Source organism: Callithrix jacchus, chromosome 7 (genome assembly GCF_049354715.1).
Source record: "Callithrix jacchus isolate 240 chromosome 7, calJac240_pri, whole genome shotgun sequence".
Classification (NCBI taxonomy): Eukaryota; Metazoa; Chordata; class Mammalia; order Primates; family Cebidae; genus Callithrix; species Callithrix jacchus.
Genome location: NC_133508.1, coordinates 4,864,663 through 4,891,522, shown reverse-complemented (window position 1 = coordinate 4,891,522; position 26,860 = coordinate 4,864,663). Strand labels below are relative to the sequence as shown.

The 26,860-nt window shown below is 37.3% G+C and overlaps 1 long non-coding RNA gene across 7 annotated transcripts in view; it reads right to left on the bottom strand.

Annotated features, from left to right (window-relative positions):
- Positions 1-26,860, bottom strand: part of LOC103794084 (uncharacterized) — a 1,005,042-nt gene that overhangs the window by 323,382 nt on the left and 654,800 nt on the right. For all 7 annotated transcript variants that reach the window (XR_013520405.1, XR_013520406.1, XR_013520407.1 and 4 more), the window contains 2 exons: positions 21,184-21,305; positions 20,904-20,961 (listed from right to left, as the gene is read on the bottom strand). This is a non-coding gene — a long non-coding RNA (uncharacterized LOC103794084). The remainder of the gene's footprint in view (positions 1-20,903; positions 20,962-21,183; positions 21,306-26,860) is intronic.

Genomic DNA, 26,860 nt, shown 5'->3' with positions numbered 1-26,860 from the left:
TTCTGAGTATAACCCCTACTTTCTTTAAGTAGTGCCAAATGTAATATTTTTGGAGATCTCATTAAACACATTAAGGAGAAATTCCAGGTGATACTGTTAGCCAAACAAATAAAGCCAAATTTTATGGTCCTTTTGTGAGCTTTGCCACTGGTCAACTATATATGCAAGCTCACTCTTCTTGCTGTTTTTCAGGCAATAATAGGTAATATACTTTCTGACATAAAATAAGAAAATTGCCTTTGGTTTATGACTTGGGCTTTAAATTATTTGGAAGAGGAGGGTACAGAGGAAAGACGTCTGGAAGAAGGCTTTAGAAAGCACGGGACCGTTTCATAATCCATCTCTCTCTTGCTTAGGGCAATTTACGGATTTAAGCTTCTCTCTGATATTTTCACCCAGAAAAAAGTTATAATGAAAGCTTCTCCACTGAGATGTTTTTTGGATTATTTGTGCGATGTTAAAAATGTACTGTAGGCACATTAAATCTTAAATCCTTATCTAGCAGACTAAGATTGGTATAATATATTGACTGACATAGGACTGAGTAACCTAAAATAGCTACATATTCTGGCAAGTCAAGAGTTTTGAGCTAAAATAAATTACATGACCCCATTACCTTAAAAAGGCAAATGGAAAAACAACCTATAGCCTAGAATATGTCTGATGCTAGAATAATAATAAGAAGTAAAAATAACGAAATATCTATGTGACTCATGAGAATCTTTAAATAAACACTTATTTCTTCCACTAAAAGTGATGTTTAGTGTCAAAGGGATTACTTATTCAGCCTTAGCTATTAATTATTCACTAGTGTTCAAATATTTCCACCAAACTCTAAACTTGAGTAGTTGAAATTTTTGAGTCTAACATAGGAAATTCATATATAATTATATCTCTTTTATATATGAAACAGTAGTTGATACATATCTAACACAGGCACACAGAGAGGTTTCGAAAGCTCTCTTTAGCTCCTATGTGCAAGGACACTGTTCTAGTTAGGAATCCCTATTGCAGGCACTTACAGACAAATCCAGTGCCGTCCTCTATAAATACTGTGTAATGCACAGTTAAGGCTGTGCATTGACATCCATTCACATACATAAATAATCCTGGCTATGTAAGTCAACCAAGGATCTGTGATAGGGCAATCCTCAGGAGTTTCTAAAATGAAGTATTATGGAAAACATAAACATTGAACGTAAATCAATGGGGGTCTGATTATATTAAGTATAAAGGTAACTCTAAAATGGGATGTGAGGGCCTCTTCTGTAAAAGTTTACCATTTTACATCACTATGGCATTCCTCTCCCTATATTCTTTTATTTTTTATGTCTGCCCAAGAGAAATAAATATTAGACTGAGTTATTCTTGGTTTAGCAGTTAAGTGATCCCAAGAAAAGGCAGGATCTAGATCGATCTAAAAGCCCTTGGAATCTTGGTTAAATAGGGAGGTACTAGAAAGAAAGATTCCCTGTGGAATTTTGGGATTTTATTGTAATTCCTGAATGGACTAACAGTCCTTGCATACCAACAATTTTTCCAAGATAAATCTGGCTCTTTCATATTGAACAACTATTAAGTGCCAGCCGTTATTCTTAGCACGTTACTTCATGATCTCTTTTAATAACAAGAATACTCTTCAGAGATGGGGAATTGTTTTCATATTTTTAATGCAAAAACGCAAGTGAAAGACGCTAATGAGATTTCCAAAGTCATATAAATGATACATAATAAAGCGGAAATTTTACCAGGTATTAATTTACTACTAAAGGTGATACTATATCCATCATGCCATACTGCACTCTAAGTATTAGGAAGTCCACATTTCTTCTGGTCTTAGTTCCAGTAGTTATGGGACTTTGGGCAAGGCTAACAAGGCAGAGGCTATGGCTGTTTTAGTTAAAACATTGAGTGAATGTTCTGTAAACATCTGAAAATAAATTAGTCACTTAGCCATACTGAGCCATACTGAGCTAAATCAACCATGAAGGGTTGTTTTAGCCTATATCTGAGGATCCTTGTGAAAATAAAGTATTATACAGCATAGAAAAGCAGATTCAAAAATTGATAAAAGTAACATTTGAACATAAGACATGGTTCTTATTTGTTTATTACTGACAGGAGCAAATTTAAGGGGAAATGATATATTTGTAGCAAAAATAAAAAGTCACCACAACTATATAGAGCAAGCCTTACTCATTCTGAAGAAAACGTGTGTGTGTGTGTGTGTGTGTGTGTGTGTGTGTATAAAATCATATTGTGGACTTGAATTAACTGAATCTGGTCAAGTCATATTGTGGACTTGAATTAACTGAATGTCACACATGGGCAGGATAAGAAGAAAACTGTTCAAACATGGGAGTACTCGTCTTAGCTTAAAACCTGAAAGGAAACACCACTAAAATGACAAAAAGGAATACAAAAATTTATAAATCCATTGTCGTGAGGAGAATGAAAATTGAGACAATAATTTGGAAGAGACAAAAACTGGCAGAGAGGTGGAAAACAAATGGAGGTGTGCAATGGACTCAAAGCCCGAGAAGCCCAAAGAAAGGAAACTGACAAGTAGAACGGTGATTTGCTACCTCAGACCCTCTGAAAATTTAGAAGCTGACGACCAAGATGCAGGGTGCAGCTGAAACATGAGGAATTACTGGGACTGTATTGAACAAGCAATTGAAGCTTAGAGCCCCTTTCCTACCCAAGACAAGGAAAGAGATTTTCTCTCTGAAGAGTTTTAATAAGCGATTCCTTGGAAAAGATAATTATTGACCTAGCTCAGGGTGGAAATGTCCTCTGCCCTGTCTACTGAATACATGATGGCATGAAGGGAATGACAGACTGCTTTCAACCCTTCTGGTCAGATATTAGCTGCAGGTAGCCAGGGTTAGATCCGCCAGATTAGAGAATTTCCTAAAGGTCATCTGACTGCCTTGAAAGATAAGATATTAGACATTGATATTTTGCTATTGGAAGCATTCCCCAAAGACTCAACCCATAAGCATTTGGCAAACACCAATTTCATGCACAGAACTTCCGATGAGCAGAACACTTCGGCATGAAAGTCAGGAGCCAAAATAAACAGAACAGAATTCAAAGGAAGAAGAGGAAAAGAAAGAGCAGAATAAAACTTCTAAGAAACTGTATCTTCTTCAGAGAGATAAAAAGAAATTACATCCATGAGAAAGGAATAGAGTCTTGTAAAACAAACAAAAGAAACAGAAAGGGACATTCAAAAGAACAAAAAAAAAGAGTTCATAGAGATTAAAAATGTCACAAAAGGGTAGCAATGAATAGAAGGATGATAAAATAGTGTTTAGAACTTCTGCAGGATTAAACAAAGAATAACAGAAAATAAGAGACAGAAGATAAGTCAATAAGAGAATCAAACAAGAATGAAAAAATATGTGACTAATGGATATTCTAATAGACTAATAGGACAAAATGACTAATGAAGTCCCAGGCAGAGAAAGCAGAGGTGAGAACAACATCAAAAAATTATACAGTAATATTTCCCAGAATGAAAAGACACAAATTTACAGCATGAAAACACCAGCGAATATTTCCCAATGCCAAGTGTGGGAGAAAGGGGACTCACACTAAAACACACCTTTGGAAATATCAAAACACCAAACAAAAATAGAAGATTCAAAAATCTTCAAAATTTTTAAAAAGTCCCATACAGCCAGGCATAGTGGCTCATGCCTGTTATCCCAGCATTTCGGGAGACTGAGGTGCGAGGATTGCTGGAAGTGAGGAGTTCAAAACCACTCTGGGCAACAAGCAAGGTCCCAACTCTAAACAAAATTTTAAAGTTAGCAAAGTGTGGTGGTGCATGACTGTAGTTTTAGCTTCTTGGGAGAACAAGGTGAGAGGATTTCTTAAAGCCAGGAGTTGAAAAGCAGCTTGGGCAACAAGTGAGACCCTGTCTCTACATTTAAAAAAAATTTTTTTTCTAAGTTCTAGGGCATTTGTAAATGCAGGATGTATAAGTTTGTTACATAGGTAAACATGTGCCATGGTGGTTTGCTGCATCTATCAAACCATCACTTAAGTATTAAGTCCAATATGCATTAGCCCTTTTTCTGAATGATCTTTTTTAATTAGTGAGGCATGGTGGTGTGTGCCTGTGGTCACAGCTACTCAGGAGACTGATTTGGGAGGATTGCTTGAGCCCAGGAGGTCAAGACTACAGTGAGCCATGATCACACCACCACACTCTAGCCTGGGTAATGGAAGGAGACCTTGTCTCTAAAAAAAAGAAAAAATAAATACAAATTAAATTAAATTTAAATTAAATTTAAAAGCCACATACCAAATGATGGAAATCAGAACAGCTCAGACTTTTCAACAGAAATCCTCAAAGCCAGAAGTTAAACAAGTAAGTGGTTTCACAATGATAGTTAAATGCTATTTCTTTTTGAGTTCACAATCTGACCAAATTATCTACTAAGTATAAGAACGGATAAAGTCCTTTTCAGGTGAAAAATATCTCAGCAAATGTACCACCCATACAATCTATCTCAGAAAGCAGCAACTGAATGATACAACTCACTGAAACACAACAGTGATAAAAACGAATTTCATGTAATCCCAGCACTTTGGGAGGCCGAGACGGGTGGATCACGAGGTCGAGAGATCGAGACCATCCTGGTCAACATGGTGAAACCCCGTCTCTACTTAAAATACAAAAAATTAGCTGGGCATGGTGGCGCATGCCTGTAATCCCAGCTACTCAGGAGGCTGAGGCAGGAGAATTGCCTGAACCCAGGAGGCGGAGGTTACGGTGAGCCGAGATCGCGCCATTGCACTCCAGCCTGGGTAACAAGAGCGAAACTCTGTCTCAAAAAAAAAAAAAAAAAAAAAAAAAAAAACGAATTTCAACATTGGAGGGAAAGACAAATGATTGCAACAATGAGGCCAAAGATGTCGAGGCAAACAGCTGTGCTCTGGAGCTTCCCTGGAAGGAGGCCATCCTGGAGCTGGGGAGGGGTTGGGAGGTGGGCACAGGAAGGACACCACTCTGGAAATGCAACTGGAGAAATGACTAGTGTTTTTGCCCATACTGATTGTTATGAAGTTTTCCAAGACAATCTGAGGGTGAATTAAAAGCAGATACTTAGAAAACAGAGTAAATAAAAAGTTGAGACTATCATTCACTTAAAAAAGGAAATATAATCTTAAATTTTTTGTGATTCAGCTTTGAAAAGTATTTACATAATTATAATCACACGTATATAAAGAATGCTGATTTAACCAAAGTTTCTGTTCTGGGAGAATGGGAGGAGCCAAGTAAAAGTGCTTGAGTGGAGATTATTGGTAGTGTGAAAGAAGGCAGTGTAAAGAGTGAAATCTTTGTTTTTTAGTAGAACAATCAGTAGATTGCATGAACTAAAACGAAGAGCCATAGCTGTGCAAGTATGCCATTTGGAAATATAAAACTTACCACTTAAAAAACCCAATCTAAACAATTGAAAAGTTTTTAAACAATGAGCTTGTTCTATTCTGAAAAGAAAAGTAAAAATCAAATCAGACACAGAAAAAAAGGCAACATTTTGCAGAGTAGCAGCCATGCTTTCTTCATTTAGAATGGACTGATCACTCTACACCTTCTATTTGGAGGATTAATTATTCAGAGAGGAAAACAGATTTTGGAAAATTTGTCTCACTGCTTCTTTATGTATGGCCCATGAGATAAAAATGGTTTATAGTTTTAAATGGTTGAAAAACCAAAAAAAAAAAATACTATTTTATGATGGGTGAAAATTACATGCAATTTAATTTTCAGTATCTGGATTAGTCCATTTTCATGCTGCTGATAAAGACATGCCCAAGACTTGGTAATTTATAAAGAAAGAGATGGACTCACCATTCCACGAGGCTATGGAGACCCCACAATCATGGCAGAAGATAAAAGGCATGTCTTACATGGTAGCAGACAAGACAGAATGGGAGCCAAGTGAAAAAGGAAACTCTTAGAAAACCATTAGATTTCATCAGACTTATTTACTACCACGAGACTAGTAGGAGGGAACTGCCCCCATGAATCAATCATCTTCTACTGGGTCTCTCCACAACACATGGGCATTATGGGAGCTACCATTCAAGATGAGATTTGGGTGGGGACACAGCCAAACCATATCAGTATCCATAAATAGAGTTCGATTAGGATGCAGCTACACTCATTTGTCTATGGTTTATATATAGTTGCTTGCACATTACCTTGGCAGAGTTGAGTAGTTGTGACTGTATGGCATGCCAAGACTAAAACATTTACTGATTTGCTCTTTAGAGAAAAACATTTTCCACCTCTTATATACTAAGTTAAATAGTTCTCCCAAAGTTTCATGCCCACCCAAATCTTGCGAATGTGACCTTATTTGGAAACAGAATCTTTAAAGATGTAATTCAAATAAGATGAGGTCCTCATGGATTAGGGTGGGCCTTAAATCCAGTATGACTGGTGTCCTTATACAAAGAGGACTATTTAGACACGAAGATACGGGCTCAGCGGGAGAAATGCCATGAGAATATAGACAGAGATTTGCCTGATAGGTTTCCAAGACAAAGAACCCCAAGGATTCCAGCAACCACCAGAAGCTAGAAAAGAAGCAAGGAGGGGATTTCCCTTCAGAGACTTCAGAAGGAACCAGTCCTAACAACACCGTGATTTCTGATTTCTAGTTTCCAGCACTGAGAAATTATAAATTTCTGTTGATTGTAGTGTTTTCTTACAGCAGCCCTTGGGAATGCACATACCCCGGACTAAAGGCTTGCCTCAATCCATACATGTAATATCCTGTGGCCGAGTTTATATGACGACAGGCACTCTATGACTCAATTAGCCAGAATAAAAAATCACAATCTCATTTATATTAAATTCTGTTTTGCCACAATGATCTCTAAATTCCTTGTCATGGTTTAATAAAACTCTCTTATTGATCAAACAGCATGTAGGACCATGACTAGAACAGAGGGATGGAAAGCTGAATTGAATAGGATTGGCAGAAGTAATAGAGGAAACACGATGGAGTTACAAGATGCAGCCTTGCAACGTGAAGAAAAGCAAAAGCAAAATCAGTGGTGTCTGTGTCTGTGGAATTCTAAAAAGCCACAGAGTCCACAGGCAAGGTAACCATCCCCACTGAACGCCAGATAGATGGGGCTCTCTGCTCTGGTAGGGGAGGTGGCCCAGCTGACCTCATCTGTCCTCTCGGCTCCAATTTCTTATTTCTGGGTTCCCGCCATCTGGCAGAGAACTGAGCTCTTTTTCCTGCAACTCTTTCCATAGAAGAAGAGGGGGTGCCTGCTGCATGGAGGATATGATGTTCTGTTAAAACTGAAATATTAAGGATTCAGTACTTCATTTCTGGATACAAGCAATAAAAAAAAAGATTGATTTCTGGATTTTGATACCACTGACTTCCCAGGGATCAGACTGTGGTTCTTACACTCTCAGATTTGAAGACAATTATGTGTTTTATATACAGAGTATAAAGTTTAAAAAGAGTGACTAGTCTTGTCAATTTTTAAAAATATTCTTAAAATGGGGAGTTCAGTTAGATTAATTTTCTTTGGATGACTTTTTTTTTTTTTTGGTGACAACCCCATCTTCAAACTGTAGAACATAAAACTATAGGATTTTAGAGGTAAAATATTTTCTATATTTCAAAATTTTTTTCTATAAAAGGTTTCCATTTTATCTAACTTCTCTGTTTACTTTTATCTACAGATAACAGAAATTTCCTTGTAATTTTTTCAATATTATCATCTCATGAGGATATAAGGGTTAGAGGACTATTTAAAAATCGAATCATATAATTTTTCAACTTAAATTAGAAATACTGAATGTTTTGTGTATAAAATAAGATGTACATTATAAAATTGAGTCCTTCTCAATGTTCTAAATACCTTAACAATAGGCTATTAATAGCGCCCACCAAAAGTATTCTAAGTTATAATGTTGTTTAAATGATCAAACTCTGTGATAGACATGAAAGTCTCCTCCTTGCCCAAAATGACTTCAGGGTTGCTGAGAAAATTGGTTCCCACAGTTCTGTTTCACTAATGAAGTCATACAAACCATAAGGAAGGTGGCACTGTTGACCCTTCTGTTGCAATACGCCAAATTTTAAAGGTAACACGATCAGAGTTTGGGATGGAGAAACAAAGCCAGCCTATGTGTAGCCACATAACCAGGGGAATGCCAAAGATGCTACAGAATGGAAATAGATAATTTCAGACAAGAGGAATGTAAAGTGATCCTTTGCGCCCTGTCTCCTGCACAATAGCATGTTCATACCTTTCTGTTCCCCTTCTTTCCTTTTTCACCTTTAAAGACAAATAAAGAGCTTTGTTTTGTAACATGCAGTAAAACCACCTTACAAGTGTTACTAATCCCCCCAGTTTTCAAATACAATAAAATGTCCAAGAACCTTAGTCTATGCTATAAAATTACATACCGGCCCTTGAAAGGAACATCGTGACATAAGATGCGTTAAGAATGACTCATTAAACATTTATTTATTCTTATTTGAATTCACCAAGAGTTCACATCTCCATCATAGCCTTTTTCCTATTTGAAAAACCATGAAAATGATATAAAATAAAAAGAATGACTAGAACTTATAGGTGAGAAATGTTTCATATGAATATGCTCTCTCTTAAAAATGGCTCAGTGCAGTTTTCATGAACATATATTAAGTTATTGAAATATTAATTATACTTTAACTTCATGAACATATGCTTCAACTTGCATTCAAAGATCTGAAAATGTGATGCAGATGTTCCTTAAAGATTTAAAAAAAAAAAAAAAGCTTTAAAAAGACAGTGAGGAACAGCTGAGCATCACTTTATCTAGGAATAAAATACTGCCTGGATTGAAATGAAACAAATATCAGCCACTCTCTCTATTGATGGCATTTTTTTCATCAGCCTCCTTTCCCCCATTCATGGATGCTCAATTTATTACTCATGGCATGTGGAATCAATTGAACTAAATATATGGTCTACATGTGGGTTTTGCCACTGGTACACAGAAAGAATCCTTTACACAAAAGGAAGGGCAAAGTGATTAGTTTAGAATCAAAAGCCTAGAATGAGTGCATTTATTCAACACTCAATATATAATGAGGTATTCTGCTCAGTGCTGGGGAAACGGAACTAAGGAAGACATACGCCACAAAGAAAACTGTCTAGAGAGGAGAATTAAAACAAGAAAATACGGAAAATACAACGGAAAACAAAAGTATAGAAAGCAATTTAAGACTTATACTCATTAAGTCATTTCTTTTTCTCTCTCTTTTCTTTTTTTTGGCATAGTATAACAGCAACAATAATGGAATAAAACACCTGTGATCTCAATAAAAAGAAACCAACCACCACTTGAGAAGAAGTTAGAATATTTTTATTTAGATCTGAAGGCTACCTTTTATGGTAAGTTGTATAAATTTATTTTCCTCACTTGTAAAATGAAGATAATAATTACCCTGATATGGGAATAATCCGAAATTATTTGCATAATATACATAAATAAGGAAGAATAATTCTTTACTGAAAAATAATCAATTAACATTTATTTATTGCTTACCTCGTGACAAGCACTTTTCTATATACTTCACAGGTATTAATTCCTGTAACCGTAACCAAAATCCTATGTACTAGGTACAAATATCTGCATTTTATAGTTGAGGAAAATGAGGTAAGAGAGACTCAGTAATTTGCCCAAGGAAACACAGCATGCAAGTGGCAGAACCAGGATAGAAATTAAGCTGTCTGGTTCTGAAACCAACACTCCTAACATGAGACAATGAGAAAGACTTGGGTACACAGGAGGCCCCTGGCACTGCAGTTTGTATTTCCAAAACATTCTCTAAAACCGAGCATAAATTGTTTTTAGATTATCTATATTCCTTACAGTATACCTAAATATTACAAGAAGCGATAGACATTATGTGGAAACAGTGGCATTCCATAAAATGGCAAATACATATAGATTATTATCATCAGAGCTAATAATTAATAAGTGGCCTCATTCTGGACTGATAGGTCACATCGAGGAAGCTGGAGTATCATGCAATAAATCCAGTCATCTATAAATAATAGGCTATTTTCATAAAACGCATCAATCATGGTTGACTCCAAATCTACAGTCTCAAAGGATACATTTTGTCTTAGTGAGATGTGTGTGGGGAGGTTTCCTGTACGTATCATGTTGAAAATAGTAAATGTTTCCCTGAGGGCCAGTTAAGCATGATAAATCTCAAGTTGTTCCTCATAAAGCAATTGAGTAAGCAACAAATTGTTTAAAAGTTGTTCTAAGATCATGCTTTCTTAGGGAGCTGTTGCTTCCCACAGTAACTGTGGCACCACATTTGGATATAATTTGAGATATTTTTATAGGTTGTGATAGATCTGTCTTTATCAAAATATTCCCACCCGAACCATATTAATCTTTGAAGGAAAATGTAGACTGTGGATAAGGATTATAGAAATTCTGTGAAATCAAGACATATTCGACTGTCTCTCAGGGTATTTGGGAAATCAAAGTTTGCCTAAAGAGGCATACTGTGAGATAACCAAATATTTCCTGAGCTCCTAATAACGTCTCTAACTTGTACAGGAACACAATATTAGAAAGGGCTACCTAAGTAGTTCACATCACATCATCATGAATGCATCTGCATTCATCAGAATATGACTGAGATCCTCAAATATGTCCGATTCATTATTGCATCTCTGGCACCGGATTAGCGTTCAGCATACAAGGACTACATTTTCTAAGTGTTGCTTAAACTCTGTTGAGTTGGTGGGTGGGTATGTGTACACACACACACACACACACACACACACACACACACACACAGTTTTTCATTTAAGGTACTACTTCAGTTCAGTTCATCTATTTATTTATTTGGCTTTTCTGCTTTTCGTTTCATACTTAAGAAACCATGGCCTAATTATTTAAATCTCAAAGAAAATGTCTATGAGTTTACATCCAGTCTTCAATGATCTGTCATATAAACAATACATTGCACATTTTTCAAAGCCATTGTCTATATGATTCACTTCTACTAATTGGGCTTTAGAATCCAGAGACCCCTGTATGAATAACTTATGAAACACCAAATAAAACACATCACACTACTTTCCTCACTATCCTCAACATAACAAAACTTTGTTAAAGAGTATTTTGTAGAAGGTATTACTTAATAGATTTTGCTTTCTCACAACAATTAGATTTTGACTAAGGCGATCATTTGTAGTCTACTATCAAAAATTATGTTGTCATAGTCTTAGCCAGAGCAATTAGATAAGAAAAAAAAAAAAGACATCCAAATCTGAAAAGAAGTATTTCTGTTTGTGGAAAACAGGATCATATATGTAGAAAACCTAAAGACTCAACAACAACACATGTTAGAACCAGTCAACAAATTCAGTAACATTGCAGGATACAAAATCAACATGCAAAAGTTGGTTGTGTTTTTATACACAGACAATGAACTATCTGAAAAAAATGATAAAGCAATTCCATTCACAATCGCAACAAAAACTAGATATCCATAAAGCTGAGATAAACTGAATTACAGACTAATTAAATTGAACTATATAGTTTATTCAGCAGTTCACTTGAACAATTTTATATATCCAGTGAGCGACTCTCTTAGTTAGCTTTTTGCTGTGTAATATGCCATATATATATATATGGAGAGAGAGAGAGAAAGCTTGGTCAGCATGGTGGCTCATGCCTGTAATCCCAGCAATTTGAGAGGCTGAGGTGGGCAGATCACTTGAGGTCAGGAGTTCGAGACTAGCCTGGCCAACATGGCAAAACCCTTTCTCAACTAAAAATACAAAAGTTAGCCAGCTGTGGTGGCACGTGCCCGGAGTCCCAGCTACTAAGGAGGCTGAGGCAGGAGAATAGCTTGAGCCCCAGGAGGCAGAGATTGCAGTGAGCTGAGATCATGCTACTGCACTCCAGACTGGGCAACAGAGTGAGACTCTGTCTCAAAAAAAGTATATATAATTATATAATATACTAAATGTGTATATGTAAGCTATAATATTACATATAATACATATATATAAATATATAATAGTATATTTTAGGTATATAATATACAGTATATATTATACACTATATATAATATGTACATAGTTACATATATAATTTTATATATATATATATAATTTTTTAATAGCGTAGAAACTCTACTGGGCATCCTTTAAAATCTTCCTGCAGTGTTAACTAGGGGTCTTAGGGCTGCACCCTTGATTTGGTATTAACCTGGATGGCATGCTTTACTGACAGGCACCTGTCCCTCTGAATTCTGGGGACATACCAACCAGCCCTCTATAGCCTGTATCCTTTTTCCTCTAATTTATTGTCTGTAGTGTGATGTGTGCTTTAGATATACTTTCCAGTTTTTAAGCTACTGCAGAAAAGAGTTTTGCTACTTGGCTTTTCGGTACATGATGCACTCACTCCTCCATTTACTAAGTCTGCTTGAGCAGACCCCTCACTGCTTTTCAGTCTATGCTGTTTTCTTCATGGCTTTTCAAGCCTCCATATACTACCTGGTCCCACGACAATGCCACCTACTTTAGATTTTTGTTATGAAACCTTTTATTCCTAGGCGTCACATTTTGAATCAGCTCGATTTTGCTGTATAATTTCTAACCCTAAAACTTAGTGGCTTAAAACACTAACCAATTATGTAGGTCATGATTCTGCTGGTGATCTGGGTGGTTCTTGTGGCTTAGTCCTCTCAGCTTATCTTGGCTCAGCTCACACATGCGTCTGCACTTAGCACCGAGGTACTCTGGTCGCTGTATGACCTAGGATGATCTTGTTTGCATGCCTAGTGATTGACAGTCTGTCAAATGAGCAACAGGTAAGACTGAGCCTCTCATCATCAAGAGGTCACAGGATTCGTAAGAGCAGAAAGAAAGTGAACCTTGATGTGCAAGTGCTTTTGAACTCTCTGCCTGCACCCTGTTTGCTACTGATCTGCTAGCCAAAGAAAGTCACTGTCAAGCTCAAGCTTTCAGCTGGCGTTGGCAAGCGCTACCAAATGGCAGGAGTGCAACAGACACTCTTGTGATCATTTTCCAAACATTAACTATACAGCTACCTTGTATAGTTAATCTACGTTCAGATAAAGCATTAATTCTGAGTCATTATTGGTAAAGAACAATGAAAAGAAACGATTCTATGTGGCTAAGATTTATTTTGAGTTATGTTCTATATATCAAGTGTCATTGTATTTTGGCTCTAAAGCTTCATTTAGCACTTGCATGGTGGTTTCAGTTCTAATATACATATTCCTCAATGTCTCTGTCTGTAACTGAGCTTTAACCATAGAATCCTCACCCACTTATCTCTATTGTCTTTACTATTTCTATTTCAGTGGGCAGACACCAGCCTATTGCTTCTCCATATGTTTCTCTTCTTTAAGACACTCTTCAAAATTCCACTCATGCTCTTTGTCCTTCCTGGATGCTTCGGATTCTGTCTCCATCCTTTTTGCGTTCATCACTATGCTCTAAGTCTCAGTATTGTGACAGGAATAGTTTTATTCAAGCATAAAATTTGGCTGAGAAAATCAACTTCTGAAGATTCCAAGTTTTACAAAGGGCATTTCCACTGGGTATAAATTTCCTAACTCTAAGAAACTTCAAGTTTAACACAATTATGTTCCCTCTGTGTCTCTTGTCTACATTTTTGTTTTGCAAGCAAATTTGACACTCAGAAGGAGTACAGAATTGTTTTTGTACTTATAGTTTCTATTTGTATACACTATCATTTATCATTGTCTTACAGATATGGTAGGAATACATTTAAAATAGTAACTGAAGACTCCTCATATGAAAACTATGCCCAAATACATGAAACAAAACAGATTTTGGCTCCAACAAATTATTTTAAAAATGACTGAAAGCACTACACAGTGGGGTCGGTTGTGGGGAATAGGGGAGGGACAGCAGAGGGTGGGGAATTGGGGAGAGATAGCAAGGGAAGAAATGCCATATATAGGTGAAGGGGAGGAAGGCAGCAAATCACACTGCCACATGTGTACCTATGCAACTATCTTGCATGTTCTTCACATGTACCCCAAAACCTAAAATGCAATTAAAAAATGAACTGAAAAATAGATTTGCAATGTTTTTTGGTTTTAGTTTTGAGACAGAGTCTTGCTCTGTTGCATAGGACAGAGGGCAGTGGCACAATCATAGCTCACTGCAGCCTCAAACACGTGGACTCAAGCAATCCTCTCCTCCAGCCTTAGTTTCTCAGGAGCAAGTGCCTGGGACTAAAGGCACACCCCGCTATGTCAGGCTCAACATTTTTTTTTTTTAGACAGGGTTTCCCTATATTGACCAGGCTGGTCTAGAACTCTTAGCTTCAAGTGATCCTCCTGCCTTGCCCTCACAAAATGTCAGGGTTACAGGCTTGAACCACTGCACCACCCCGCAAAGTAAAGTTTTATTTGTGTGTGTGTGTGTGTGTGTGTGTTTGTATTTTACCTGATACTGACAGATTTTGAACTGAAAATATCACACATTGTAACAAATTTTAAATTTTTCTCATTGAACATGTTGTGTTTAGCCATGGAGGCAACACATTTATTTTCTTCTGCAGGCATCCCGGTGACTGAACAAAGATAAGACGACTTGTTGGAATGTTTACTTTATCCTCATAATATCTAATATTAACACCGAATCTCCAGAGCCCAAGTGTGTCTTTGCAATCTGGGACATACATATACAATGTCAGTCATTCAGGATTATGAAAGCCCATGAGAACATACATGTAATATTCCCCAGCATAATACTGTCGCGTCAGTATCCCAGCAGGAATAATAGCATTAAAATTATTTTTTATAAGAATTCTTCCTCCATGAAAAGAAAATAGCAGTGCTTCACTTTGATTGAGACCTCACTATGTGTCCAGCACTTTGAAAAGTGCCTTCCCCGAATTATCTAAGAACACACACAAGACAAAGTAAATTGGAATGATCTGTTTGATTTTTATAAAAGGACTTAAATTATACTAGATTATTACCATCATCATTCTCATATTGCTGCCAAAACTGATCTAGTAAGCTAGCTCATTACTAATTCTCACTTCACATTTTGCAATGTGGATATCCATTGACTTGAAATTCCATCCAGACCTAGCATTTAATTTCTCAAATATTACAGGAAATCAGTTTTCCTATCTAATTAATTAGGAGACATGCATTAGATTATTATTATTTCAGTTTTAAGTCAACACCTATAGAATGAAAAAAAAGCATATTCAACACACATTTTTCTAGGAGAAGCAAAGTCCAGTTAAAGGAAAATACCTTTCTAGTATCTTAATAGAGGTGTCCATGTCCCACTAGAACTGAAAACTGTTTTTACTCATCTTTGCACTAGGACTGTAGATATGACTTGTACATTCTCCTCAATCTTTTGTTTTTACGGAACTTACATAATGGAAACAGGACTTGGTTGTGTTTTTCGTGTGTTCTGAATATGACTGAGATTGAAGGCTTGCCAATTATCCGTGAACCATGAGCATGTACAGAAAAGAACGTAGCCTGGCTATAATTTAAAGTGCAGAGAGTTTCCTTAAAGCATCTGCTCTATCAGCTTTCTTTTTCTTTTTCTCATTTTCTGCCTTTTTTCACTCTATCAACTTTGAGGGATATCTTTTCCCTAAGTGTTGATATGGAACTTAAACATGAAGCTGTGTTGATAGGAAATTTTCCCTGTGACATGGTTATTAATATTGCAGTGGTAATTAGATTAGGAAATCTATCTAAATTGCATATTTTACTTTGCTTTATCTCTAAGTAGTTCTGTTTCCACCTTTACTATGTGCCAAATAGTAAATCAATATATTTACACTGAATCCTTTATGGTAAGGGTCCATTGGTTTCCTAGACACCCAAATTTAGGGAAAGACTGATTTCAGTTATATGTTATAAAAATAAATGCAGCAGAATAGCATGGTGACTAAGAGATCTTCTTATTAACTAGGTCTGATGTCTGTCTCTACTACTTGCTAGATGTGTAATCTTTGACCAGTAACCCAAATTTCTCTCACCATCTGCACAGCAGGAATCAATAGAACTAAACTCTTCGGAATGGTGGGAGGAGTAAATGAGAATATTTATAAGGACATCTGAATAGCTCAATATATTTTAAGAGTTAAATTTATTTTAAAGTTAACAATCTCCTCTCCAAAGCCCTTCAACTTTTAAAAGTAACATTCTATAAAAATTGAGTATATGTTTTACTCCCATATTTAAAATAAGACAGTTGTAGTAGTCTGTTCTTGCACTGCTATAAAGCAATGCTTGAGACTGGGTAATTCATAAAGAAAAAAGGTTTGATTGTCTCACAGTTCCACAAGCTGCACAGGAAGCATGGCTGGGGAGGCCTCTGGAAACTTACAATCATGGTGGAAGGCAAAAGGGAAGCAGGCGCATCTTACATGCGGGAGCTGGAGGAAGAGAGCTAGTGGGGTGGTGACACACATTTTTAAACAACCAGATCTCGTGAGAACTCACTCTATATCAGGAGAACAGCAACGAGAGGATTGACGTTTACCTACTAGAAACTGCCCCGTGACCTAATCACCTCCCACCAGGCCTCACCTGCAACACTGAGTATTACAACCGAACATGAGATTTGGGTGGGGACACAGAACCAAACCATATGAGTAGTCTACCTATTTGAGATGAAAAAAAAAAAAAAAGAATGTTTTCTATGCAAGCTCATGTTTAAGAATATATTAAACAGAGTCATTTTGCGAGGCCAATATGGAAATAAAATCTATGTTAGTCAGAATGAGTTTGCCCTCCTTGAATGAAATGGCCTCCAAATGTTCTGAGGTGACACTGATGCACTTTTCTGGTCCCAGTTAAAATGAAGTGGGACTCTGTGCAGGCTGGGACAATGGCATATTTACCTTTATATTCTACACAGCACCTATTACATTACTTTCCACCCAATAGATTCCCAATACATATAGTCTAAATTCTAATGAACTGCAGGTGCCTTAGTCCTATGGCATTTTTGAAGTACTTGATGTTTTATGCCTCGGATTTCCTTACGGCATATTTTCAGGTAACAGCTCTTAGTTGGGAATGCACCTCTCTTTAGAACCAAATATTCCGCCTCAGAAGTAAGCAAATGATCCTGCATTGAATTATCTATTCCCATTGCTTTAGGACAGAGTGGAGTGGAGAAAATATTCATGTCTGGGGCATGGATTATAGAGATGTGCTTTCCTTAGGTAGGGGCAGACAAAACTTAGATTGCAGCATCCTGCTAAGGAAGGCCACGCTATGTTTTGATTTGCTAGAGCTGCCATAACAAAATTCCACATACTAGGTGTTTAAAAAAAATCCAAAGTTTTTTCTCATGGTTCTGGAGCTCGAAGCCCAAGACCAAGCTGTTGGCAGGGTCGTTTATTCTGAAGCCTCTCTCCTTTGACTTGTAGATGGTCAACTTTTCCCTGTGTCTTCATATCAGTCTCCTTCTGTTTGTATATGAGTGTGCATGTGTGTATGTATCCTGATGTCTGCAAATAATGACACCAGCCATAATGGATTTGGTCCCATACTAAGGACCTCATTTTACCATAATTATCACATTTAATGTCTTTTCTCCAGATACAGTCACACTATGAGCTACTGGAGGTTAGAACTTCAACATATGAATTTTGAGAGTACACAATTCAGCCTGTAACACCATGCTACATAAAGTTTTGTTAGACTCAAGAACTTGTTCCTGGGCCCCAGGTGGAATCTTGTTCTACTTTTATCTTTCAGTCCCTGTCTTTCCACATACCACTTGCTGTTATGTTTCCAACAGTACATCAAGAGGAAAAGCAGAAACCATGTCAGGCTAAAGAAAACCATGGGTACAACTCACATTGTTGCCACATTCTAGGGTATGTTGCTTTCTAGAGAAACTATAGGGAAAGCTAGGCAGATATGGCTTCTGTTCTCAGGAAGCTGAGTCTAGAGTCTAGCTGGGAACTGGTCAAGTCATCCGCTAAGGAATGTATAATTAGGACGTGAGGCAAGGGCTCTGATGATAAGCAGTGTGATTTTCTGAGAGGAAAGAACAAAGAACAGAGAACTGCTCTAGGCCAGAGTGTGGGGGTTGTTTGGGGTGACTGTGGGCATTGTGATCGTGGTAGCAGCATGGGCAACTGGCATGGAGTGTTCAAGAAACCAAGAGAAGGATAAATGTAAAGGGTGTGGGAGGTGTTGAGATGAGACTGGAGGTGAGACAGAACAGGGAATCTGTGGTCTCCTCCTAAGTTCAACCGGAAGCCACAAGGGACCTGAAGCATCGGGGCGGAGTGACATGAAGGACTTTCATGACTAAACGGTATTATTTGGCTGGGTGCAGTGGCTCACACCTGTAATCCCAGCACTTTGGGAATCTGAAGTGGGAGAATCACTTGAGCTCAGAAGTTCAAGACCAGCTTGGGCAATATAGTGAGACCCTGTCTCTACAGAAAAAAAAAAAAAAAAAATAGAAAGAATTAGTTGGATGGGGTGATGTGTGCCTGTGGTCCCAGATACTCGGGAGGCTAAGGCAGGAGGGCCACCTGAGCCTGGGAGGTTGATACTTCAGTAAGCTGTGATGGCACCACTGCACCCCAGCCAGGGTGACAGAGCGAGACCCTGTCTCAAATATATATATATTATTTATAAATAATGACTTACAGTAGGGATTCAGCCTCTTTCAGTGGAATTTTCATCTGCACTTTATGCCACTACAATATTAACCAATTTCTGAACAGAATCAAAACCATCAAAGGTAATCAAAGGATGGGGGTAAAAAAGGTAATCAGGAGAGTTAGGCATAACAGAGAGGAAAATACTTCCTCACCCCATGACTATACTATTTTGAGAGAAATACAACTAACGTGATGAAGTCAGATGTTGATCCAGTAGAAATAGGCATATTCCACAAACCCCTCCTCTGCCCCCCCCCACACACACCAAACACTAATTTTTGGTACATTTTCATAGTATCTACTTAGCTAACATTCAGGATATAGCAACAATACAGTGGTCTGGGTAAATATTAAAACTGAGATACCAGAGCCTACAAGATGTATGGGCATTTGCTTAAATTTGGACAAATATGTCTTTTAAATGACAATGGGCTGCATATCTCTTAAGATGACAGGAGGATAGGCATACTGTTTATTACATGTAATTCATTCAACAATACATTGAATCCCTATTATGCTTAAGTACCAATATTCTGAGTTACATTCCTGATAAGCATAATTATCTAAGACAAGTTATGACAGAACTTCTCAACACATACATTCAGAGAAAAAAATTCCCAAAGTGTGATCAGAGGGAACTGACCCATACGATTATTCCAGAGAAGGAAATTCTATAGCCAGGTAAGTTTAGAAACCACTGTGTAAAATATTTCTGTGCTTAAGGTTTCATAATGCATGTTAACTATCAGTAGTTCTACATTGCAGAAATCCGTTTAACTCTTTAAAATATGTACACTTCCGCATTATGTTTACAGACTCAGAACTGGAAGCAAAACTTGAAGTTTTTCCCTTAGGATTTGATTGAGCTTACATTTCAAAGATGGATACACATAATTATAGCAATTAATATGCAGAGATACAAATATGAAAAATAATGATTAATAGTTTAAAATTACTATCTGTGCAATCTATGTATGCATCTCTGCATTTAGGTTTATAACCATCTCATCTTCCAAATACATTTAGCTTGGTATCTTTATAGATATCTGTGAATTATAGTGACTGTTACCTTACAAGATGCATATTCTCTGGAAAGATGTCACTTCAGGGTTTTCTTTCTCTTACTACGTATTCAATCTAACATCCTTACTTACATCTAACCACGATCCACTAATTGACAATCTTTTACATCAGCCTTTCAGATATCTGCATTTTATGCAGTGGGTACTAGATTGCCCTTTCTCTTACCTTATATAGTGAGACTTTTTTTTTTTTTTTAAACTCTGTGTAATCATAGATGTAGAACAAAACTGAGGTCTCTGGCTTTTTCCCCTTTCCATTGCAACTGTTGCAAATATTCAAAATCACAACTCATGCTATTAATTTCAGCTGATATTTTCAACTCTCTTAACCCAGCCCTACATCCGACAGCTGTAAAGGCTTTCAGCCATAATAAATCTCTGCCTGACTTCCCAAAGCAAACAGTGCTGAGGAGAGTGATCCCTCCAATAACATTTTGTCAGCTCAAATCACCACCATAACATAAGTGATTCAGACAGTCTGAACTGACTCCAGGCTTCCCAACCTCCGGTCCTTATTTCCTATTTTCTTTTACTCATGAACTGTTTTTAATATTCTGAAGACTCTAAAAATGTTGTGTTCATTCCTTAAGATTGGCTGAATGCCCACTTAACAAGCCGTTCTTTTTCCCCCTCTCTCTCTAAGAAGATTCTGCCTCGGGACCCGCTTAGATTACCACATTTGGAAACAAAGTTTATTCGAGTCCAGTAATTTAGAAAAAACAAATAATAGAATAGCTAAACTCTAATGCTATAACATTAAAATACTAGTAAATCTTTATTTTTGGAACTTAAGGGAAACAAAGTGATTTCCCTTGATATGCTTCATTCCAGAGAGTGTGAGGTTCATGCAGCACTATCTACTGTGTATGTACATCAGTGCTCCATAACCTTTTCAACACCAGAGATCCGTTTCATGGAAGACAATTGTTCCACGGGTTGGGGAGTAAAGTGGATGATTTCAGGATAATTCAAGCGTGTTATCTTTATTGTGCACTTTATTTCTATTATTTTTAGGAATATATAATGAAACAGTGACACCATAATGTAAAATACGGTGTAATACAACTCACCATGTTGTAGCATCAGAGGGAGTCCTGAGCTTGTTTTCCTGCAACTGGATGGTCCCATCTGGGGGTGATGAGAGACAGTGATAGATCGTCAGGCATTAGATTCTTACAAGGAGTATGCGCTCTAGATCCCTGCCATGCGCAGTTCATAATAGGGTTTGCGCTCCTTTAAGAATAGAACGCTGCTGCTGATCTGACAGGAGGCAGAGATCAGGTGGTGATGCAGGTGATGGGGAGCAGCTGTAAGTACAGATGGAGCTTTGCTAGCTCACCCACTACTCACCTCCTGCTGCTGTGGCCTGGTTGCTGACGGGTACCAGTCAGTGGCCTGGGGATCAGGACCCATGATGTACATCATCAGTAACGTGCTGGGTGTATGAATGGGCTTCCTTGGAGTTGAGTCCCCTGAAAAGAAGTTAAGTCAAGCTATGTGGGCATGGTAGAAGAACATATATGTTGTTAAAGGACATGTTTTCAAACAGCAAAAAAAAGGCAACGATAAAGAGTACAGAGCCTTTGATTCGGACAGATCCATTTTCCATCCTGAAGCTACCGTTTGGCAGTAGATATGTGGGCCACTGGTTCCTTATATAAAAACTGGGGCTATTATGGTCTGCCTAATTCAATAAAACAGGACTTGTTTTCTTTTTCTTGCTGCCAGCAGTGTCTGTGTTAAAACCAATAAGTTGCTATTGGTTTGGGATGAGGTGTTACCCCAAAGCACCTGGAAAACTTGTAATTTCCCGAATACCCCAGCCTCTGCAAAACCTTAATTTGAATAATCCTGGCTACAAAAAAAATCAGCATTTCCTGGCTGGGCATCGTGGCTCGTGCCTGTAATCCCAACACTTTGGGAGGCCAAGGCAGGCAGATCACCTGTCAGGAGTTTGAGACCTGGCTAACATGGTGAAACCCCGTCTCTACTAAAAATACACACACAAAAAGTAATTAGCCAGGCATGGTGGTGTGTGCCTGTAATCCCAGCTACTGGGAGGCCAAGGCAGGAGAATCACTTGAACTGGGGAGGTGGAGGTTGCTGTGTGCCAAGATCGAACCACTGCACTTCAGCCTGGGTGACAGAGCAGGACTCTGTCTCAAAACAAAAAATAACAAAAACAAAGCAAAACAAACACACACACACACACACACACACACACACACACACACACACACACAACATTTTCTATCCTTTCTATTATATGGTACTTCAGAAATATATATTCTAAAACTATGCATTCTTTTATTTGAATGAAATTACATGAGCATACCAATTATTTTTTATTTTTCCAATACTAAGATAATTATGTTGTTTATTAAATGCTGCTATATGCTGGGCATTACTGTGTTTAATTACAGATAAACACTGCAAGGTAAACATTATTATGACTATTTTGCAAATGACAATGTTAAAAATCAGCAAGCTTTTGAGCTAATAGCTGTAGAAGAAATGAAAACTTGAACTAGGTTTTATAGTTTGATTCAATCAGTGAAAAAGTCTTTGCTTTAACATTTTTACTATTATTCAACAATATATATATTTTTTTTAATGAGACAAGGTTTCACTCTGTCACCCAGGCTGAAGTGCATTGGTGCAAACACAGCTCACTGCAGCCTCGACTTCTTGGGATCAAGTCACCCTTCACCTCAGCCTCCCAATGTATGGAATTACAGGTGTCAGTCACTGTGCTTTGCTAATTTTGAAACAGAACTAAAAATGATGTAAGTGTCTAGGGAGGCCAGATAGTGAAATGGCTAAGAGCCTGAGCTCTTGAGTCTCAATTTCTAGATTCAAATTCCCAATCTTACCACTTACTAACTTTGTCAGTATGCAGGTTGTTTCAACCTTCCAGGCCTTAATTCTTTCAACTCTAAATTAGGAATAACAAGAGTATCTATTTTGTTGGATTTTTATAAGAATGAGTGAATTCATTGCTCACCACAGCACTTGGTTTACAAAAATTGCTTCCAAAATGTTAGCATTATTATTTTTAGCAAAAAAGATACTGATAACTAGAAAGCTTAATGAATGTTCTGTAGGTCACACAATTCCTGAAAGAGACTGAATTATACTCAGAATTTCAGAGTCATATAGCATGCATTATTCAATAACAAAAATATATTTGCTACTATGAGCATCTTGCTAGTACTTGTAGAAGTGGTAAGAATAAAGTAGCTTACATCCTTAGATCTTACTTACAGTGTCATTTTGGAAACATACAGTTACAAAAGCAATGATACTTTACATGTGGGTGCTATCACGCTCAACACGCAGAGGACGGAGCGAGCACCCAGCCGGAAGAGATAACCCCAGCATCAGAGAAGCTTCCTAGAAAAACGAACCTCTCAGCAAAAATGCAAAAGAGTGAAAGACGGCTAGGTGAGGGCAGAAGACTAGGTTCTTTCAACCATTTCGTGTTTGACTGTATCAAAACTATTAGCAGCTTTTATACCTAGAGAAAGCATCAATAGACATAGGTCCTCTGAAAATGGCAAGCATATGATAATTCCAGAAACTGAATAATTGGGATAAGATGATTACAAAATGCATAACCTCCTGAAGGTTTTATTATTATTATTATTATACTTTAAGTTCTGCAGTACATGCAAAGATTGTGCAGGATTGTTACACAGGTAGACACTTGCCATGGTGGTTTGCTGCATCCATCCCCCCCATCATCTACATTAGGTATTTCTCCTAACATTATCCCTCCCCAATAACCCCACCCTCTGCTCTCCCTCCCCTAGTCCCCCCACCCCCAAAAGGCCCCAGTGTGTGATGTCCTTCTCCCTGTGTCCATGTGTTCTCATTGTTCAACATCCACTTATGAGTGACAACATGTCATGTTTAAGTTTTCTGTTCTTGTGTCAGTTTTCTGAGAATGATGGTTTCCAGTCTCATCCATGTCCCTGCGAAGGACATGAACTCATCCTTTTTTATGGCTGCATAGTATTCCATGGTGTATATGTGCCACATTTTTTTGGTCCAGTCTACCATTGATGGGCATTTGGGTTGGTTCCAAGTCCTTGCTATTGTAAACAGTGCTGCAATGAACATACGTGTGTATGTGTCTTTGTAATAGAACAATTTATAATCCTTTGGATATATACCCAGTAATGGGATTGCTGGGTCAAATGGAATTTCTATTTCTAGGTCCTCAAGGAATCGCCACACTGTCTTCCACAATGGTTGAGCTAATTTACACTCCCACCAGCAGTGTAAAAGTGTTCCTATTTCTCCACATCCTCTCCAGCATCTGTTGTCTCCAGATTTTTTAATGATCGCCATTCTAACTGGCATGAGACGGTATCTCAATGTGGTTTTGATTCGCATTTCTCTAATGACCAGTGACGATGAGCATTTTTTCATGTTTGTTGACTGCATAAAGTGTTTTTTTTTTTAAGAATTAATGACTGTTTACAGCATTCTAAGCACTGCATTTTCAAACTCAGGCCTGTGATTAATAACCCTGGAAAGCTAAATGTTTCATGACATGGGGAAAAAAAGAAAGTTGCTCCTGTTGGTACAAATGGAGTTGGAGTGTCACAGAAAGGACCTTATAAAGGAGTAAAAACATACCTTGTCACCCTTTTGCTCTGGTTGTTGAAATTATACCCTAATTCAACTATTTTTTTTTTCATTTAAGGAACAACTATTTTTGTTCCTCGAGTAATTAAGAGTGAGCATCAACGTATGATTTTGGACACCCTGACTTTATTGAGTCCTTTAAAAATATCTTAGAGATAGAAAGTGCTGTTAACACTTGGCAATGGCTACTAGAGGAAAACAGTAATGCTGAAGATAACAGTTTTGCTGCTAGGAAAATCCGTACTTTCATCTTTCAGTAACTACAGTAACACTCTTTAAACTCTGGATCCTGTTCTCAGGGACTTGCAGCCCATCAGACAAGGCAATAATTCTGTTCAAGATATCTCATTTAGTTTTTCACATAGTACAGATAGTAACAGTAGAGTTTTCACCACATTCCAGCTTTGTAAATGCGCTCGGTGACTAGGTAATCGAATCTGGTTATCTTCGATTTATTTCCTGTATGTCAGCAGATACTAGTTGTTCAGTGTTTCTTTTCTCTCCAGAATTCATATGACATTTTAAAAACATAACGTTGTTCTATGATCATTAAAAGGTTATTAAGTTTTTAAGAAATAATGGGACCACCCAAGATAATTAAATAGTGAATAAGAAATAAAAATCTCTGCCTCAAGGCAATATTTGATTCATAACATGGAGTTTAAACTCCATTCTACTCCTCAAAATTCTTATTAGGATGAATTTATCCATTTCATCAACCCCAAATCAAACATTAAACCATGTAGAAAGAAAAAGGGTCAAACATTTATAACTGTGTTTATAATAAGTTAACCACTATTCACTGATATTTACAAGTTATCAAGTCTCGAACATAAAGTGTCTGCTATGAGACATTTTAGCCTGTTCATATTTTACTCATTTTTAACATAAAATACAATAATTTTTAAAAAGGTTAACACACACACCCTTATTATGCAGCAGACACTATTCTAGGCACTTTGCAACCAGTAACACTGTCATTCATCTCTATAGAATCCTATATATTGGAATTCTACCTGTATCCACATTTTACATTATAGGAAATTAAGGCACCAAGAATAGATAAACGCTCATTTATATAATTCATGAGGAGACTATAGGCTGCTAATAGATTATCCAATATGCGGTAAATGTGGTATAGGAAATAGCCTGGGATTGAAACGATCATGGAATTCATAGTTTTGAAGAGTGGCTATATGTTATTTGAGTATGGCTTATAAAAATGAGAAGGGATTAGTAGAAATCACAAGTAAAGGTTATGTCAAGGCACACTCCTTAAATCCTACACATCACACGAATGAATATATAGTGGGTGACACAATGAATTGAAGAGAAATATGAGGACGAGTGACAGTACTATGTGGAGCTCAACAAAACGTAGTCTAAAGTGCCTGCTTCTCTCAAGGTAAAGAGGAAGTTCTCGCTGGGGTCACACAGGAGGCCTGTGCTCCGCATAACCTCTCTACCACATCTAATTCCATCTGCCATATTTGCTAACTGCCATTGCTTGTATCACTTCTGTAAATCTAGCTCAAGTTCCTTCACCTCTCCACGTGTGAAGGTTCCTAGCCAATACGATCCTAATCCCTCCTGAATAATTCTGTATTGCTATTTGTAGCAGCACCTCGGTCCTGCCAAACATGGTAGTTTTCTGTTTCTAGTTCAGTCCAGTGCTGTTTCCCTCTAAATAGCATAATTCTTCCTACTTGATCTCCAACTCCTAGATTCTTTTTTCTTAAGTTCGTTCATTTTTCTCCTCTTTGAATATTACTTTCTTTATCCACGCATATCTTTTTCCTTTCGTCCTTTTCTTCACTCTTTCTTCTCATCTTTGATGTTTCTTTCTACTTCTTTGTCTCTCTCACCCCAAGATGAGAAAAACACCTTTTTCAGAGCCACACTGAGAGAACCAGGCAATTTCATTTTCTGAAGAATACAAACATTTTCTCCCCCACTTGAATTAATTTATTGTATATGTAATCGCTTTCTCCCAAAGAGTACTGATCAGATTATTTCTAAAAAGTATCATGGAAAAAGCTAACAACCTCTCTGGGGCTTAGGGGAGATGCTAACACAGTAGATGTCTTTAATGAAGAAAGTTTCATTTCAATTTGTTATCACTGGAAAATATCATTTAAAAATACACGTATTAAAGATTCAATTATTCAACAAATATTAAATACGCATTACATGCTGAGCCTTTTGCTATGCAGGTAGAATTGTTTGATAAATGCCCAGTGGGATGAAACTAAAGTATAAATAGTTTTTTGAATATTAATTTTGAAAATATTTTGCTTTGTAGGCTTTCTTTCAACAATCCATTGCTGCACTGAACCCTTTTTCCACTGTGTTTTTCTTCGTTACTCCATATTTA